Here is a 17197-nt window from a genome sequence, read left to right on the forward strand (position 1 = left end):
TGGTCTTCTATTCTTTTCCACTGGTCTTCATATCTGTTTTTGTGCCAGTACAATGCTGTTTTTATTGCTATTTCTTTGTAATAGTTTGAAGTCAGGTATTGTGATACCTCCAGCATTGCTCTTTTTTGCTGAGTATTGCCTTGGTTATTCTCAGTCTCTTGTGTTTCCAAATGAACTTTAGGGTATATTTTCAATCTCTATGATGAATGTCATTGGGATTTTGATGAGAATTGCATTAAACATGTAGATTGCTTTTGGTAGTATAGCCATTTTTACTATTTGATTCTACCAATCCCTGAGCACGGGAGATCTTTCCACCTTCTATAGTCTTCATTAATCTCTTTCTTCAGGGGTCCTTGTAGAGGTCATTCACATCGCTTGCTAAGTTTACTCCTAGGTATTTGATTTTTTTTGAAGCTATTGTAAATGGAATTTTTCCCATATATTTTTTTATCAATTTGTTCATTGTTGGTGTATAGAAAAGCCAATGATTTTTGTAAGTTGATTTTGTATCCTACCACCTTGCAGTAGCTATTTATGGTGTCTAGGAGTTTGGGGTAGAGTTTTTGGGTCTTTAGGATAAGATCATGTCTCTGCAAATAGGGATACTTTGACAGTCTCTACCTATTTGTATTCCTTTTATTTCTTCTTCTTGCCTAATTGCTCTGGCTAGGAATTCAATACTATGAGGAACAGAAGTGGAGATCACGGGCACCCTTGTTGCATTCCTGATTTTAGGGGAAATGGTTTCAGTTTTTCACCATTAAGTGTGATGTTGGCTGTAGGTTTGTCATATATAGCGTTTTACAATGTTGAGGTACTTTCTTTATATTCCTAGTTTTCTTAGAGCTTTTATCATGAAGTAGTGTTGGATCTTATGGAAGGCTTTTTCTACATCTATTGAGATGATGAAGTGATTTTTGTCTTTGCTTCTATTAATGTGCTATATTACAGTTATAGATTTGCATATGTTGAACCACCCCTGCACTCCTGAGATGAAGCTGACTTGGTCATGGTTAATGATTTTTCTGATATGTTGTTGTATTCCATTTGCCGTTATTTTATTGAGGATTTTTGCATCGATGTTCATTAAGGAGATTGGCCTATAATTCTCCTTTTTGGAGGTGTCTTTGTCTGGTTTTGGGATGAGTGTAATACAGGCTTCATAAAATGAGTTAGGCAGTGTTCCTTCCCTTTCTATTTCATAGAACAGTTTAAGGAGGGTTAGTATTAGTTCTTCTTTGAAGGTCTAATAGAATTCAGCAGAGAATCCATCAGGTCTTGGACTTTTCTTTTTTGGGAGACTATTGCTGCTTCAACTTCATTTTGTGTGATAGTTCTATTCAGGTGATTAATATCATCTTGGTTCAATTTTGGATGGTCATAAGTATCTAGTAATCTGTCCATTTCTTCAAGATTGTCAAATTTATTAGAATATCAATTCTCAGTGTAATCTCTGATGATTTCCTGAATTTCTGTGGTGTTCGTTGTTATCTCCCCTTTAGCATTTCTGATTTTAATGATTTGTTTTTTTTCTCTCCTCATTTTAGTCAGGTTTGCCAGGAGTCTGTTGATCTTATTTATTTTTTCATAGAAAAAGCTTTTTGTTTCATTAATTCTTTGTATGGTTTTTCTGTTTCTATTTCATTGATTTTGGGCCTTATTTTTATTATTTCTCTCCTTCTGCTTGTATTTGTTTGTTCTTGTTAGGAGTTTGAGATGTATCATTAGGTCATTGATTTGAAATCTTTCTGTCCTTTGAATATATGTACTCATGGCTATAAGCTTTCCTCTTAGTACTGCCTTTACTGTGTCCCACATGTTCCAGTAGGTCATGTTTTCATTTTCATTAACTTCTAGGAACCTTTTAATTTCCTCTTTTATTGTCAATGACCATTGACTGATCATTGAGCAATGTGTTGTTCAGCTTCCAATTCTTTGTATGTTTTTTACTGTTGTTTTTGTTTTTGAGTTCTAGTTTTAATGCATTGTGATCAGATAGAATGCATGGGATTATTTCTATTTTCTAATATTTGCTGAGGCTTGCTTTGTGCCCTAAGATATGATCAATTTTGGAGAAGGTTCTATGGGCTGCTGAGAAGAATGTATATTGTGCAGAAGTTGGATGAAATATTCTGCAGACACCAGCTAGGTCCATTTAATCTATGGTGTGATTTAGTTCTAGAATTTCTTTATTGATTTTTTGTTTGGATGACCTATCTATTAGTGATGGGGGGTTTTAAAGTCTCCCACTACCACTGTGTTAGAGTCTATATATGTTTTTAAGTCCTTCAGCATATTTGATGAAATTGAGTGCATTGACATTGGGTGCACATAGGTTGATAATTGTTAGTTCCTTTTGATGTATTTCCTCTTTTATTGGTATGGAGTGTCCTTCTTTGTATCATTTGATCAATGTAAGTTTGATGTCTACTTTGTCCAAGATAAGTATTGCTACTCCTGCCTGTTTTTGGGGTCCATTGCCTTGGTAAGTCTTTCACCCTAAGCCAGTGCTGTTTCTGTCAATGACATGGGTCTCCTGTAAGCAACAGATTGTTGGATCTTCATTTTTATTCAGTTTGCCAAATGGTGTCTTTTCTTGGAGGAATTAAGTTCATAACATTCAGTGTTAGTATTGATGGGTATGTGGTGATTCCTGTCATTTAGCTTTTTTTGTTGTTTAAGGGTTTTATTATGCGCAGCTGAATCAATGTTTCTCTCTGATTCCTTGTCTTTTCTTCTGTGGTTTGGTACTGGCTGTCCTTTTGTGGTTTTGTTTGCTTTCATTCTCTGTGTGCAGAATTCCTTGAAGAATCTTTTGTTATGGTGATTTGGTGGTCATATATTGTTTCAGTTTCTGCTTATCATGGAAGACTTTTATTGCTCCATCTATTTTGAATGATAGTTTTTCTGGGTTGAGTATCCTAGGGTTGAAGTTATTTTCATTCAGTGCCTGGAAGACCTTACTCCATGCTCCTCTTCTTTTAAAGTTTCCGTTGAGAAATCTGCTGTGATTTTAATGGGTTTACCTTTGTGTGTGTTTGTTTTTTCTCTCTTACAGCCTTCAGTATTCTTTCTCTATTCTCTGTGCTTGTTGTTTTAATGATAATATGTCGTTGGTCAAGTCTCTTTGGTGTCCTCAAGGCTTCCTGTACCTGAATGGGAATAGTTTGCTCTAGATTTGGGAAATTTTCTGTTATTATTTTGTTGAATATATTATGAACTCCTTTTGTTTGGACCTTTTCTTATTCTTCAATGTCCATGATTCTCAGGTTTGATCTTTTGATGGAGTTGGTGAGTTCTTACATATTCCTTTCACAGGTCTTGAGTTGTTTGACTAATAGCTCTTCAGTTTTTCCTTTAATTTCCATTTCATCTTCAAGTTCTGAGATTCTGTCTTCTGCTTGTTCTAGTCTATTGGAGTGGCCTTCCGTTGTGTTTTGCATTTCTGTTTCATTCTTTTTTCTGAGGTTTTCCATATCATAGGTCACTTCCTCTTTAATATTGTCAATTTTCTTCCTTAATTCATTTATCTCTCTATTTATAGTGTTCTCTGTTTCACTTGGTGTTTATTTAGGGCTCCTATGAGTTCATTTATTTGCTTTTGTGTCTTCTCATATTCTTTATTTTTGTTGTCTTGGAATTTCTTGAGTGCCTCCTATATTTTTTGGTTGACCATGTCTAGTAACATCTCCATGAACTTCTCAGAGATTACTTGCAGGATTTCTTCTTTGAGTATTTTCTTGTGGGCTTAGTTGGGTTCCTTGGCTAGTTTATCTTTGTTTTGTTGGAGTCTAGAACTGGGTATCTGTTTTCTTCATTTCCCTCTGAATTCTGTATTAATTTAATTTTGGGGGGAAAATGGTTTCTATCCCTTTTTCTTCTTCCCATCACTCACTTGTTGCTGTTTCTATCCCTGATCTGTGTATAACTTAGTATTAGCTAACTTACAATAGTAAAACTAAAAAAACAAAGAAAGAAAGAAAAGGAAAAAAAGAACTAAAGAAATCAACAGGGAGAGGTGGTATACAAACAAACGGAAGAAAACAAAAAAACAAACACATTAAAAAACAAATTTCCAGGTTCAGGAACAATAGAATTTCAGTCTTAGTAGTTCTTGTGTTACTCTTTCAGCATCCACTCCTCATGTTGGTATTTAAGCAGAAGCTCTGTCTTAGTCTTGCCAGGTGGTTGGGGAATCTCCCTGTTTTTTTTTTTTTTTCCTATTTTTCAGTGGCAGCTGCTTAGTCAGCTCCTCCCTCGGTGATGTGTGGCTTGTCCTCAGGTTCCAGAGATCAGCTCTGTGGTCCACCAGCCATGCTGCTTTGGAATTGGGTTTTCTCTGTTTTGGTTTTTTGGAGGTTTGTTTCTTTTCCTCATGCCCTTTCTCTGGGTCAAGGTCAGAGATCCATCAGCCAGCTCTCTGCTGTCATAATGTTATGTTAGTTTGCTGACTGTTTTTCAACTTTGCAATGTTGTTTGACTTTGGATAGTGCTCACTGGCTCAGGAGATGAGCTTTGTGGACTGCTATCTGCCCTATTTCAGGCAGCAACTTGTCATCTACCCACTGTCGGCTCTTCAGCCTTTCCAGTCTTTGTTTACTGGAATTTCATGTGGAGAGCAGCTCCTTGCTCTTCCTCCCTTCTCCGGTGTGCTCAGAGCCCCCATTCCCTCTGCTGTGTGTTTCTTTTCAGTTCTTTGTTTATTATTCAGTTTTGTTTTGTTTTGTTTTGTTTGTGGGATGTGTGTCAGTCTGTCCAGGGGGCTATGATGGTTTATCCCAGGTGTAGCTGTGAGAATATGACGTGTTGCTTATTTGCTCACTTGTTGGACTGCGTTCAAAGCAGGTTTGGAGCCGGTGTCTTTCAGCACAGGAGCCCTTCTGTTTTCTCAGTTTAATGTGGAGTGGAGAAGCTTTGTACAGGCTGGGGATTCAGGTGCTGGAGTTTTGTGATTCTTCTTGGTGATTTTTTTCTGCCATGTGTGGCTCCAGCGTCTCAGCAATATTTTTGATTTATGGAGCTCATGCTGTCTTCTTTTGCCCTCTATTCACCATCTTGGATCCTCCCCCATACAATTTTTTTTCCTTTTTCTTACTTGTTAAATCAATTTCACTGAGTGACATTTTCCTAGACTAGTTCATCTAAATTTTCAAATTTTGCATAAATTTATTATCAATATGGTTTTATTAATTGTTAGTATGTACAATATACTAATGATTTCATCCATATTTTCCTGTTATTATTTCTGCCTTCCCTCTGTTTTTCTCTTAATAAGTCTTTACAGAAATTTGTCAGTGTTATGGAAAATACAAAATAGCTTTTCCTCAGAGTTGACATTTAGTTCTATTTCTACTCTGCAATATATTTCTATTTTCTTTTTCATTAATTTCTGTTTTTTTATTTACTGTCTCTATCCTCTGCATTTATTTTGTCATTCTTTTTCTAACCTCTTGAATCACATATTAGTAATTTTAGTGTATGTTCTTCTCAATATTCACAATTACTGGTATAAGTTTTCTTTAAGGTTATACTTCAGGTATGCCTTCCATGTTTTGATGTATCTTTTTACTATTGATCTTAAAATGTATTCTGTTTACTATCAATTATCCACTAATCAGATGTTAACTGTATATTTACTTAGTTATTCTCAAACATGGAGATCCTCTGAGAAATCTTTTAAGTATTGAGTTGGGGCTTAATTGTATCACACTTAGAGAACATGTATGCATATGTGTGTTATGTGTTCCCATTATTGGAGCTAATTTCCCTTAGCATCAAACTCATCTTTTTGCACTCTGCTTCATAATGTTATGTTTCTTCCTCCCTTTCTGTTAGGTCACTGTTAACTTTATCTGATGGGGAAATCTGAGGCAGCTAGGGCTGCATGTCTTGAGGATGAGGTCAATAGATTTACTCCTGTCTGCTTGCTGTTTTCATCATGCAGTTACTATTTTGGTGTTATTTCAATGTCTTCTTTTCGCTTTCTCATTTCTCTGACACCCACTTAACCACTGGCTTTTACTGGTTACCTAGAATGATTTTTACTTTCCTAACTGGATCTTGATTGCTACACTTTTGTACTATTTCAGTCCTTTGAAATTTGTCAAGAAATGCTTTATGGCTCAGATTATGGTTTATTTTTATAAAAGCTTAATGGATTCTTGAATTCCATTTGTTCAATTCAGTTAATTGTGTTATGAAAATCTTTTCTATCCTTCCTAATCTTTTTTGCTTCCTTATCCTGTGTTATCTATAGAGATTTTGTAAATATTTCTTGATCTTTGTGCATTTTTCTTCTATATCTTATCAAGATGTTGTTAGGTTATATGTTAACAGTTTTTATTATATTCTAAATTGAAAATGAAACATTTATATTACAAGGTAAATATCTTCAGCACTGATATTTTTGTGCCTAAATTTTATTTCCATAACAGAGATTAATGATGACAGCATATTTAAAATGTATTCAGATAGTTTGAATTATAATTAGTAAATTTATGACTTCCTCAAAAATATGGAGAATCCCATGAGTGACAAAATAAGAAAATAAAAGTCAAGAGTTATTTAATAAATAATACATTGCCTATTTTTCTTTTTATGAAATAATATCCTAAATATTCTAATGTGTCTTGGTTTAGCACAAAATTGTGCTCCTAAGTTGTATGAGTTTTCTTCACCTTTATTACTATATAATGTTCCATTGTATAATTCAATGGAAAAATCTATGATAGCAGTTTTTGACAATTTTTTTTTGCTATTGCCCACAAAACTTTTATGAATGGTTTAATATGTATTTTGCCTCAATGTGTGGGATTTTCTTGAGGATAAATGTCTACAATTATAATTTCAGGATCAGAGGATATACATATTGCACCAATTTATATTCCCACTGCAAGTGTGTGGTATCTCTTATTGTTCATGCCTCACTAATATTTTTTGGTCATTTTCTATCCATCATCTAAAAGTCTAGCAATTATACTTCTGTATTTCTTTTTCTGCCTAGTCTCTGAGATCTTCCTCCAGGACATTAGCAACCAAGTTAATATTTTTTCTGTGCACTACTAGCTCAGAAGTTCTTGACTTCCTCATACTCATTTACTTTCCTCTATATCACAGATCATCTACTCACTGAAAATTATCATGGCTTACAATTTCTCCAGCTAAATTTTCTGGAATACTCAAAAGATCTGAGGTTATTCTTACATTCTGTTTCTAAGTGCAGAATTGGTTGAGAATTAGAAAAATGTATCAGACAGATAAAGCTTTATTATTATTGCTGCTAGTTTAGAGACTGTAGCCTGGGTTTAGACATGATAGAATTCTTACTGTTTTGCCACAGAAAGTAAAATCTACTTTCTGAAATGTAGACCCCCCTAAAAAAATGAAGACTCCCATTTAGAGAAAAGAGGGATCCCTAATTCCTGCTGACAGACTTAGGTAGAACCCCAAGAAGGGCGTGGAGCCACAAAGGCTTCTTTTCTGATATTACCTTCAGGTAACTTGCAGTTCCTCCTTTGAGAGAGGAAAGAAAAAATATTCTCAATACTCCCTTTCGTGAGTGAGAGGCCTTTGTTCCTGGGAGACATGAAGGATGAGCATGCATTAGAACTAACCATTTTATTTTCTATTCCATCACTTTATAAGTATTACTGAACCTGTTCATTATTTTCATGTAATCACAATCTTGTGCCTGGTCCACCACCAGTCCCCAAACATCACATGTCTTTTGGCTTCACTGGTTCCCCCACTCAGGCTGCACCTCATAGCTACTCAGGTCAACCATCCCCTGATAGCTTCCAATAATTTTTGTTCCTTATTTCCATTTCTGCTTCCCCAATCCCCATCTCTGAGTTTCTGTCACCTTTTACTTTTTCCATTGTCACTCCTGGGCTTCCAAATATTTTTTTGAGATCATCATAGATATACTAATTCAAGCCATCTAATTTTAATTTCACTCTCATAATTTTTAACAAATATTTCATCCAATTGTACTTTTGCACATTCATTAATTGTTTTAAAACTGTAGTTTTCATAACATGTTTTAGATTCACCACTATCCCCAACAGAACTCATTTCTCACCAAACTTCTTCAACACTGCATTGCTCTTTTCTTTGCCATCTATCAAAGTCATGCATGGTCTTACTATTCTACTAGGTTACAAATCCTTTCTGTATCTAGATTTTTCTGTCTCCATTTTGTGCTCTGTATTTCCTAACATGGTATTGAGCCCATAGATTGATTTTTAATTTTTGAATAAAAGATTGAGTGAAGGAAACAGTCCCCAAGCTGCTGATGTTTTGTTGAATCTACTGAATAGATGGTGGTGACACATAATCTAACCATACTCATGACATGTACATGAAACAGATCCCCAAATAGCAACTTCATCACATGTTAATTAAGCTGCAATTTTGCATATTTTGTTACCAGTATATATCCAGCTGAATATAAATATTGGATTCTTGTTCAGTATTGTCCTATTTTTAATCTTAATCCCCACAACATGTGTAGAATACAAAGTCTATGGAGTAAAGGTGAACTTGGCATAATGTCTACAGAGGCTTACTGATACTGTGTTCTGTTTATAGTGCTATTATGAAAAATAACCTGCTGAATTTAGTAATTTATTTTGCTTTTCCAGAGAAATGTACAAAGGACTCAGACAAATGATACCTATTCAACTACCAGGAAACTTTGAATAATGGATATGATTTGCAGATGCTTAAGAAGATACTTTTTCTTATTAATTGGAAACAACTCTAAATGATGGAAGGACTCAATTTGAGGAATAAACAATTATAACTGAAATTAAACAATAGGTGTGAGCAAATAAGCTTACTATGCATTTTTTCTTATTTGTGAACATATGAAAACACCCAAATCTTGACTGAACTTTAAAATTATTACTTAGCTGGTGCCCAGACTATGTGGACATTTTCTATGATTGTCATCGACTCAAGCACTCTTGCACTTGTTACTTGATATGAACTGAATTTAATTGCCAGTTATTTCTAAACATTAATCTTGTCTCTGCTATAAACTGGTGCACATAGTTTACACAACATATTTGCCATTCTGGGACTCAAAAACAGGCAGAAAAATTTTAAAAATATTCCTCTCATTATACTTCAGTGAAAAGTAATACTCAGAAAGGTAGAAAACTTTGAAATTTATATTGAGCTAAGCAGTATAACTACTCTTTTTAAGTAGTGACAATATAGATGCAAGATACTATATAATTGGAAGATACAGAAATCTGTATTTCAGAGGCTTTATCTAGAGTTTCAGAGAAATTACGAATATCCTTCCTCACATCCTTCATAATGGCTTAACACTTTTTCCCTGCAATGTTTGACAAATTGGGATCAACAAGATGAACCTGTAGCTACATTTCAGCAAGCTATTTACTCTGGATTGTTAAATCTGACAAATGATGGAGGGCACTACAGAGGCTCAGCTGCTTAGTGCAAAAAAAAAAGAATTACCATTCCAAAGGAGGAGTTGTTCTCCTGGCACATAAATATTAGTCTTGTATTTAAATTCACATAAAATACAGGCCTAATTGCAAATCTACCTCCTATTAGTAGCTCATAAACATTAAGAGAATTGTAGATGATTCGTCCTTTGTAGATGATTCGTCCTTAAATATAGTACTTAACCAATTCAGCATTAAAAAAGAGATTTATTACCAAATATCAAATTCAACTGAAATGTCATTAAAAAAGGATTTCATGAAACACTCACTAAGGAGGTCATTTCATTTACAAATTCTAATGTTCATGGTGGAGAGAGACTGGACTTTTTCTGTATCTTTCCTTCTTTGTTCTTTATCTCTTATTCAACCAAAAACAAATTTTGGATTTCCTCCTATTATATATTGAAAATTCAATTCAACCAGACCAAGGTTTAGCTATTTTCCATCTACTATACCTATTTTAGAAAAAGAAAATACAAAATGTAGGGAAGGAGCCAGAGAGAACATGAAGGTTGTAAAACCATTGCAAATTCAGAGTCTTCTTTCTATGGTAGGCCAACCTCTCATTTTCCAGGAAGACATTTGCTGGGAAAAATCTGAATTGGCCCTCTAAAGAAGGTGCTGGCTTCCCATCCTTTTTCTCATGTGCTAAGATTCCACAATAGCATATGAACTGGGTCAAAAAAGGTTTGCAAACTTGAATCTAGGGAAATAGTTAGGACTCACATGGGAGATCAATTTTCAAATGTGACACAGGAAGGAAACAAATATGTTTTTTAGTCCCACTGAACTTGAGTCAATTTCCTAAGGTAGAAGTGCTATACATAATAGTGACTTAAATATAAGGTCTGTACTATTTGGATCAAGTGCTTTAATAAATGAAGAGTATAAGAAAACAAGTAAAGCACAAGCTTTGAAGTTAGAAGGATTTGAGTTTGGATTGTAACTCTATACATTAGCAGCTGTGTTGAAGGCAATAGCAATACCAGGAACATGGCTTTGTTGTGAGGTAAAAATTGATAATTATACATGAAGCACTTAGGGTAGGACTAAAAAATGATATTTACAAAAAGTGATGAAGTAGTAAAATTGAAGTAGTAATAATAATTTACTAATTCCATAGTGTAAGAAAGAATATTTCCCCTTTTTGTTACTGGTTCATTTGTTCATCTTTTATTTTTCATCATGAATTCATCAGGTGAACTGTGCTAAGTGCTAAGAATATGAAGACAAGTTGGATATAGTTATTATCAGTGAGAGCTTAATTGTCCTAGAGATCAACACATCACTGTTAAAACTTCATAGGCTATGCATGGCAAGCATTGGGCCCAAAGGCACATTGAATTCCACCTGGGGAGGAAGAGGTAGTTAGGGAAAACTTCATAAAGAAGGTGAATATTTGAGCTGAATCTTGGGAAATAAAAAAAATGTTTACTCAATGGAAAGGTGGGAAAGACATTTCACATGACTGAGTAGGATTTTGGTGATTAGGTCAGAGTATGTTCAAAGGCATGGGAGACATTGAAAGGGACCACAAAAGATATGGGAGAGGAGCCCAGGTAGAAAAAATAAGAAGAAAGCAGAAGATGATCACTTATGACCTAAAACTCTTACAAGAAACAGAGTAATTGGAATCTAACAATCTTTCTATTTTCTTAGCAGGTTTTACACTCCAATTAGCCTTGTGACATTAGGAAATCTTTAATCGCTGTAAACCTCTGCCTCTCTCTATATAAAATTAAGCTGAAATACCTACTGCACAGAGTGATTGTGACAATTAGGTACTATATGTAAAGGATTTAGCAAAGAGTAAGTGTTCAAAATAATTGCAAATATAGCATCATAAGTGGAATAACAGGCTGTGACTCAAATGTCTGGCAGGCAAGAAGGCAGGAGTAAATTACAAGGTGAAGAAGGCTGACTGTGAGGACTCCAAGGATAGGGTCATGGAGGAGGAGAAAGTGTGCAGAAAAGTGTGAAAGCCATAATGTTCCAAGCAGGTAGGCTAATAGCAATGAACAAAGAATACCATAAAAATATAAATAGCAAAAATAATATCTGGGGGTTCATAATTTTACATAATATAATAAAAAAATTGGACTTTCAAAATGCAATAACTTCATTTATTATAAAATTTTCTATCTTACTTTCCTGTAAATTCTTTTGGAAAGTCATCAAAATATATACCTTTTAATTTTTTTCAAATGATATAATTAAATACTACTTCAGTGTTCTTAGTAAATACAAAATCATTAATAATTTTTAATTTTGAGAACATTTGTTCTGCTGAACCACCATTATTGGAGTTGTTAAGAATATTTTATAGGTACTGACAACTTTGGGATACACTTAAGATAAATTATCTTGAAATACAAATTTTGATGACTTTAGAGCTAATGATCATTTTGAATAATTTTTCTAAAAAGATATAACTCTTCATAGAAAACACTTTCATGCAGATATGAAGATAATTCTAAATGTAAATTTATATGATGGTATTGCACAGTTTTCCCTGACATTTTTTGTAACTTACTAAATAAAAGTGGCTTCATGATTTGCACATAACCCTAAATACTTATTCATGTATTCTGTTGTTACAGCTTCAATTAAGAGGAAAAGTTAAGTATAAAATTATCTTACATGTTACAAAACAGTTCATTCAAAGCTTTGTATAACAATAATTTTCTTCAGGCATCATTTTTCCATTTATGTACACATGTATACAGTATTTGTACAATATTCTATTCCAGAATGTGGGGAAAGGGGGAAAAAGAGAATAATGGAAGGGATGAATTCAAGTATGATATATTGTAAAAATTTTTGTAAGTGCTACAATGCACCCCCACCCAGCACAATAATAAAGAATTAAAATAAAATAAATAATTTTCTTTCTAATGTAGTAATCTCCACATTAGATTTCTCTTTCTAAGCCTGTGGATATTTCCTTGCACTGTTACTGTTCTCAAAGCCAGAGATTCTAAATTCTTTGAAGAAGTCTAATAACTCCTGCTTGATTAATTGACACATGCAGTACCCATACATATGCTTTTATTTTTTAGTAATTACTGACAAAGTATATTGTTTAACAACAATTCCTTTTATAACACTTAGATTAGAGAGTTTATTTTTACAAATGCTGCTGTGGGGACAGACTACAAGGCCAGTCTTCCATCATGAATCCCAGTGCTGCCCTAGGCAAGGTCCTGCCTCTGTCCCATGGCTATGGCTGCAATGCCAGCTCTGGTGTCATTATTATATGTACTGCTATGGCCACAGTCATTGCCACCAATCTGGGCCCAACCAGTTCCTCCAGATTAGACATGTATATATGTGCTGGGTGAATGCAGATTACTCCGTGCTTGGCACTGCCTGCTCTGCTCCAGGCCTGAGCCTACTGTGTACACACTGCTGCCTGGTGTGTCTTTCCAACTCATGCTCATGCCCCATTGTCCTATCAGACTTCACTTGAAAATGTAAGTTCAGGGAGAAGGGATAAAGGAAAATGATGGAGGGTGGGTGAATTCAGCTATGATATATTTTAAGAACTTTGGTAAGTGTCACAATGTACTCCCAGTAAAACAATAATTTTTTTAAAAGATTTAAAAAAAAAGAAAACATAACTTCAAAGATAAAATCATTTAACAATTCAGTATGCTGGTAGGTGAGTTTTAAGCAAGTTTGGGTCCCTAAATTGGGTACTATTCGAAGGGAACTGGAGCTGTACTTACATAACAAAGAGATGCTGGTCTGCACACACTAAATACAGAATCCAAATCTTAGTAATTGTCTGAAGGAAGGAAAAGGATGCTATGAGAAAAGATATATCCAGGCTGCCATCCCATCTGTTGGTTAAGTTTAGCAATAAGCTCAGTGTTTTGATTTGTATATAGGCAGAACAGGTATCTGCAAGCTCATTGGATTGTAGACCTTTCCTGTTAGTGATAATCTTTCTACAGAAAGGAAATTCCCACTTCTACTTAGGTGGCCAGAAATTTGCTAGATTTTAAGCAATCTCTTTGTGAGTGGATTGAGACTCTGGAAAGGAGGCACAAGTGTGAGAAAGAGGTTGTTAGAACCCCATCAATTAGGTGGGCTTCAGCACAAGCTTTCAGCTTTGGACAAACAGGAATTCAAATCATGAATTTGAACAGAAGCACAGATATGAGGGCTGGGGACTGAAGTGTTGGGAACTCTAAAAATATTCTACCTCAAATTATTGAGTTCTCTGTCAGAGTACCTCAAAGAATTTCTCACAGATCTACTTTTAAAAAATTATTGCATAATTAGTGGTTTTTTTTTTTAATCACCCTGTCTAAAGAGAAAATACATTTTGAAAGTTGGGAATTCTACCTTTCCTAAACCAGAAATATTTCTATGGTTTGTTCATTCTGAGAATATTTAGTCTCACAAATCTCATTGGTTTCTTTTCCCCTTTAAATAACTCAAGCTTTATTAATGATTTATTTAATCATATTTTTAAATCCTCAAAACTTTTAAGTCAGGTCCCTAAGGTATGATATTTGTATGCAAATTGCACACAAACATACAAATGGTGATCCCAACTTATTTCCCCAAAGTATATGAAACACAATTACTTTTTCTTTAGGTTACTAAATAAAACCACTTTAGCAGAAGAGGGAAAAATTTCAATATACTCTTGAATTATTGACTGATGTTTTACCAACACAGCACATTTTTATGAAAATACATAACTCAAAAATGCCCTTAGTTTTATTGAACCTAAACCTTAATTTAAGATGGCAATTTCTGATAGGTTGGAAAAAACTAGTTCAAATGGAACTGTGCAGTAATTTCACTGCTGTGTATGTAAATGATCCATCAATGTTTACTCAGAAAAACGTTCAGTTTGAAATGTCACATGCAAAAAGAATTGCTATAATGCTATCATTAGCATTTAAAATATGCCACTCTCCAAAACATTACATCTGAAAAAGGGTCTGAGTCAGGTTTTCTGTAGAAAGCAAAACACATCATTTCATATTCAAATTGCTCTTTGAACCTAATAAAAAATAGATTGGCACCCTGATGTCAGATACTGAGAGATTCTGTCGGCAACTCCTATTGGTTCTTGGGTAGAGGGAGCATGGGCATAATGGTTACTTCTTGCCTACTCAGTGCCCAGTCACTGCATCTTCCTCATCCAAAGCACCCAGTTGGATCTGAACCCAACAAACCAGCACCTTCCTGCCTGCTTGTGGTGGGAGTGGGGCAGGAAATACAAGCAGAAGAGGATGAATATCTTGGGAAAATGCTTGCTTTCCTAGTTCAGGGTTTCTTCCATCCTCCTTAATTCTTCATTTTTATCCCTACCTAGAACACAGCTATGAGACTACAAACTGAGTGTTCAAGCATGAGAATAAAGTTCCCTAAGGATGGCAGAGAAGAAAACTAGAATAAAAATAGGAACAGATAACTTCAAATGGAGCTTCTTGAGTAACCTGGACAGCCTTGCTTGACCTAGATTTCTTATTATGTGAGAAAAATAATGCCTATTTATTATAGACATTATAGATGGGTTTCCTTGACATAAAGTTAAAAAAGTAGTCCTACCTGAGCAAAATTTTACATACATACTGAACTTTTCCCTAACATACACAATGGGAAAACAAACTCTATAAACACCTAAAATTCCGCAAAATTATTGACCAATTCAATGACGTATACACTGTATATTTTAATACCTATTAAATTAAATTTATGCCTAAAGTTCTAAATTTAACTATAACACAAAGATTTAACAGGAATATGAGGTTGAATTTCATCCTTAAAATAAGCCAGATTTTCAATATGTATGTTAATGAAAACTTCAATTCATAATGGACCAATTCCATGTGTGAATAGGCAGGTTGAACTGGGCTCTGTTTTAACATGGAAATCACATGGGGCTATTCCCTGAGTCTTTGATTTTCAGTAAACATTTTAGTTAATGTATAATAGGTGTGTGCATGTGTACACAAATCACTAAATACAGCTTGATGAATATCTTAAAAGCATTCATACCTATACAACCATCACCCTAATCAATAATTACAATCCTAGCAAATATCACATCTGTCACTTGTGTCATTCCCACCCTGATACATGCCCTATTTCTCTGCAAAATTAACCAATACCCTAATTTCTAATGTCATCAATCAGGTTGATGTGTTTTTGAAATTTTTACAAATACAATTATGTTTGACTTCCTTTGCTCAACATTGTTTTATGAAATTCATGCATGTAGAGATGTTTGACTAAACCATAATTTGCTTTTTAATTCTTTTGTGGTTTTGTTTTGGTTGGTTTGGATTTTAGACATGGTCTTGCTATGTAGCCTAGGTTGTTTTAAAACTCTCAGTCCCTGCCTCAGCCTCCCAAGTACTGGGATAATGGGTATATGTCACCATGCCAGCCTTATTTTTCTATTCTACTATTGATTTACATTCGTATTGCTTTCTATGTGGACAATTATGATGCGTGCTGGTATGAACATCTTTGTTTATGTATTTTATGTGGGAACGTACACATTTCTTATAGGTATATCTTATTATGGATATAAGGTTATGTGTATCTACTAAACTGTAGGCAATATGGGCAGTTTTCCAAAGTAGTTTTAGCATTTTTTAATCTCCACAGAAGTAGATGAGAATTCTAGTTATGTCACATCTATCTTCACTCTCACCTTGTTTTTTCTTTTCTCATTTCTTTTTTTGCTTTATATTAAAAACATATTGGATAGTATTTCTTTAGCTTTAATTTTCTTTGGTAATGAAATTGGGCACTTTTTATGGGCTTACGGATCATTTGGATATCTTCATTTATAACCAGATTTTCAAGTCTTTTGCCCACATTTCTTTTTGGTTGTCTTTTTCTTATTAATTCTAATAGATCTTATTTTGTGTACAAGGGCTTTGCTATTTAAATTTTGCAAATATCTTCTCAAACTCAGTGGTTGCCTATTCTCTAAATTTTTCTTCTAGTCAAAATATCTTAATTTCAATGTATCCAACTTATAAAAAGTTTATTTTATAATTACCATGTTTAATAAATCTCTTCCTATCATGATCTTTTTTTCTGTGATAGCCATCATTCTTCCATGATAGCTATCATGCTTTTATGATATCAAGCAGACACTTTATTTTATACTTTCATAATTTAGATCACCAATCCTCTAATGTTCATTTTGGACTCACTGTGAGTACAGATAAGATGGTGAAATGTATCAATTATATATATTATATATTTCATATATATTCCATGTGATATACAAATACAAACATAAATATACATACTATATATATTTGTATGTATGTATGCATATGCATATATGAATCACATATATACTACATATAATATGTCTATTATGGATATAATCTATGACACATATAATCTATGACACATAGTCATGAAGTACATAATGATGCTTTTTTCAATGACAGAACACACAGATGATGATCCTATAATACATCTAAAAAATTACTATTGCCTAGAGGTATTGCAGCTATTGTAACACACACATAGGCGTTTCTCATTTGTTTGTAGTGAGGCTGGCTGCCAATCATACCAAAGTATAGCACATATGATTATGTACAGTATGTGACACCTGATAGTGATAATAAATGACTATGTTACTGGTTTACAAATTTACTATAGTTTTATAATTTCTTTAAAGTATACTTCTAGTTATAAGGAGAGGTCATGCATGGGAGGGATAGGAC

This window comes from Castor canadensis, chromosome 5 (assembly GCF_047511655.1).
Source record: "Castor canadensis chromosome 5, mCasCan1.hap1v2, whole genome shotgun sequence".
NCBI lineage: Eukaryota > Metazoa > Chordata > Mammalia > Rodentia > Castoridae > Castor > Castor canadensis.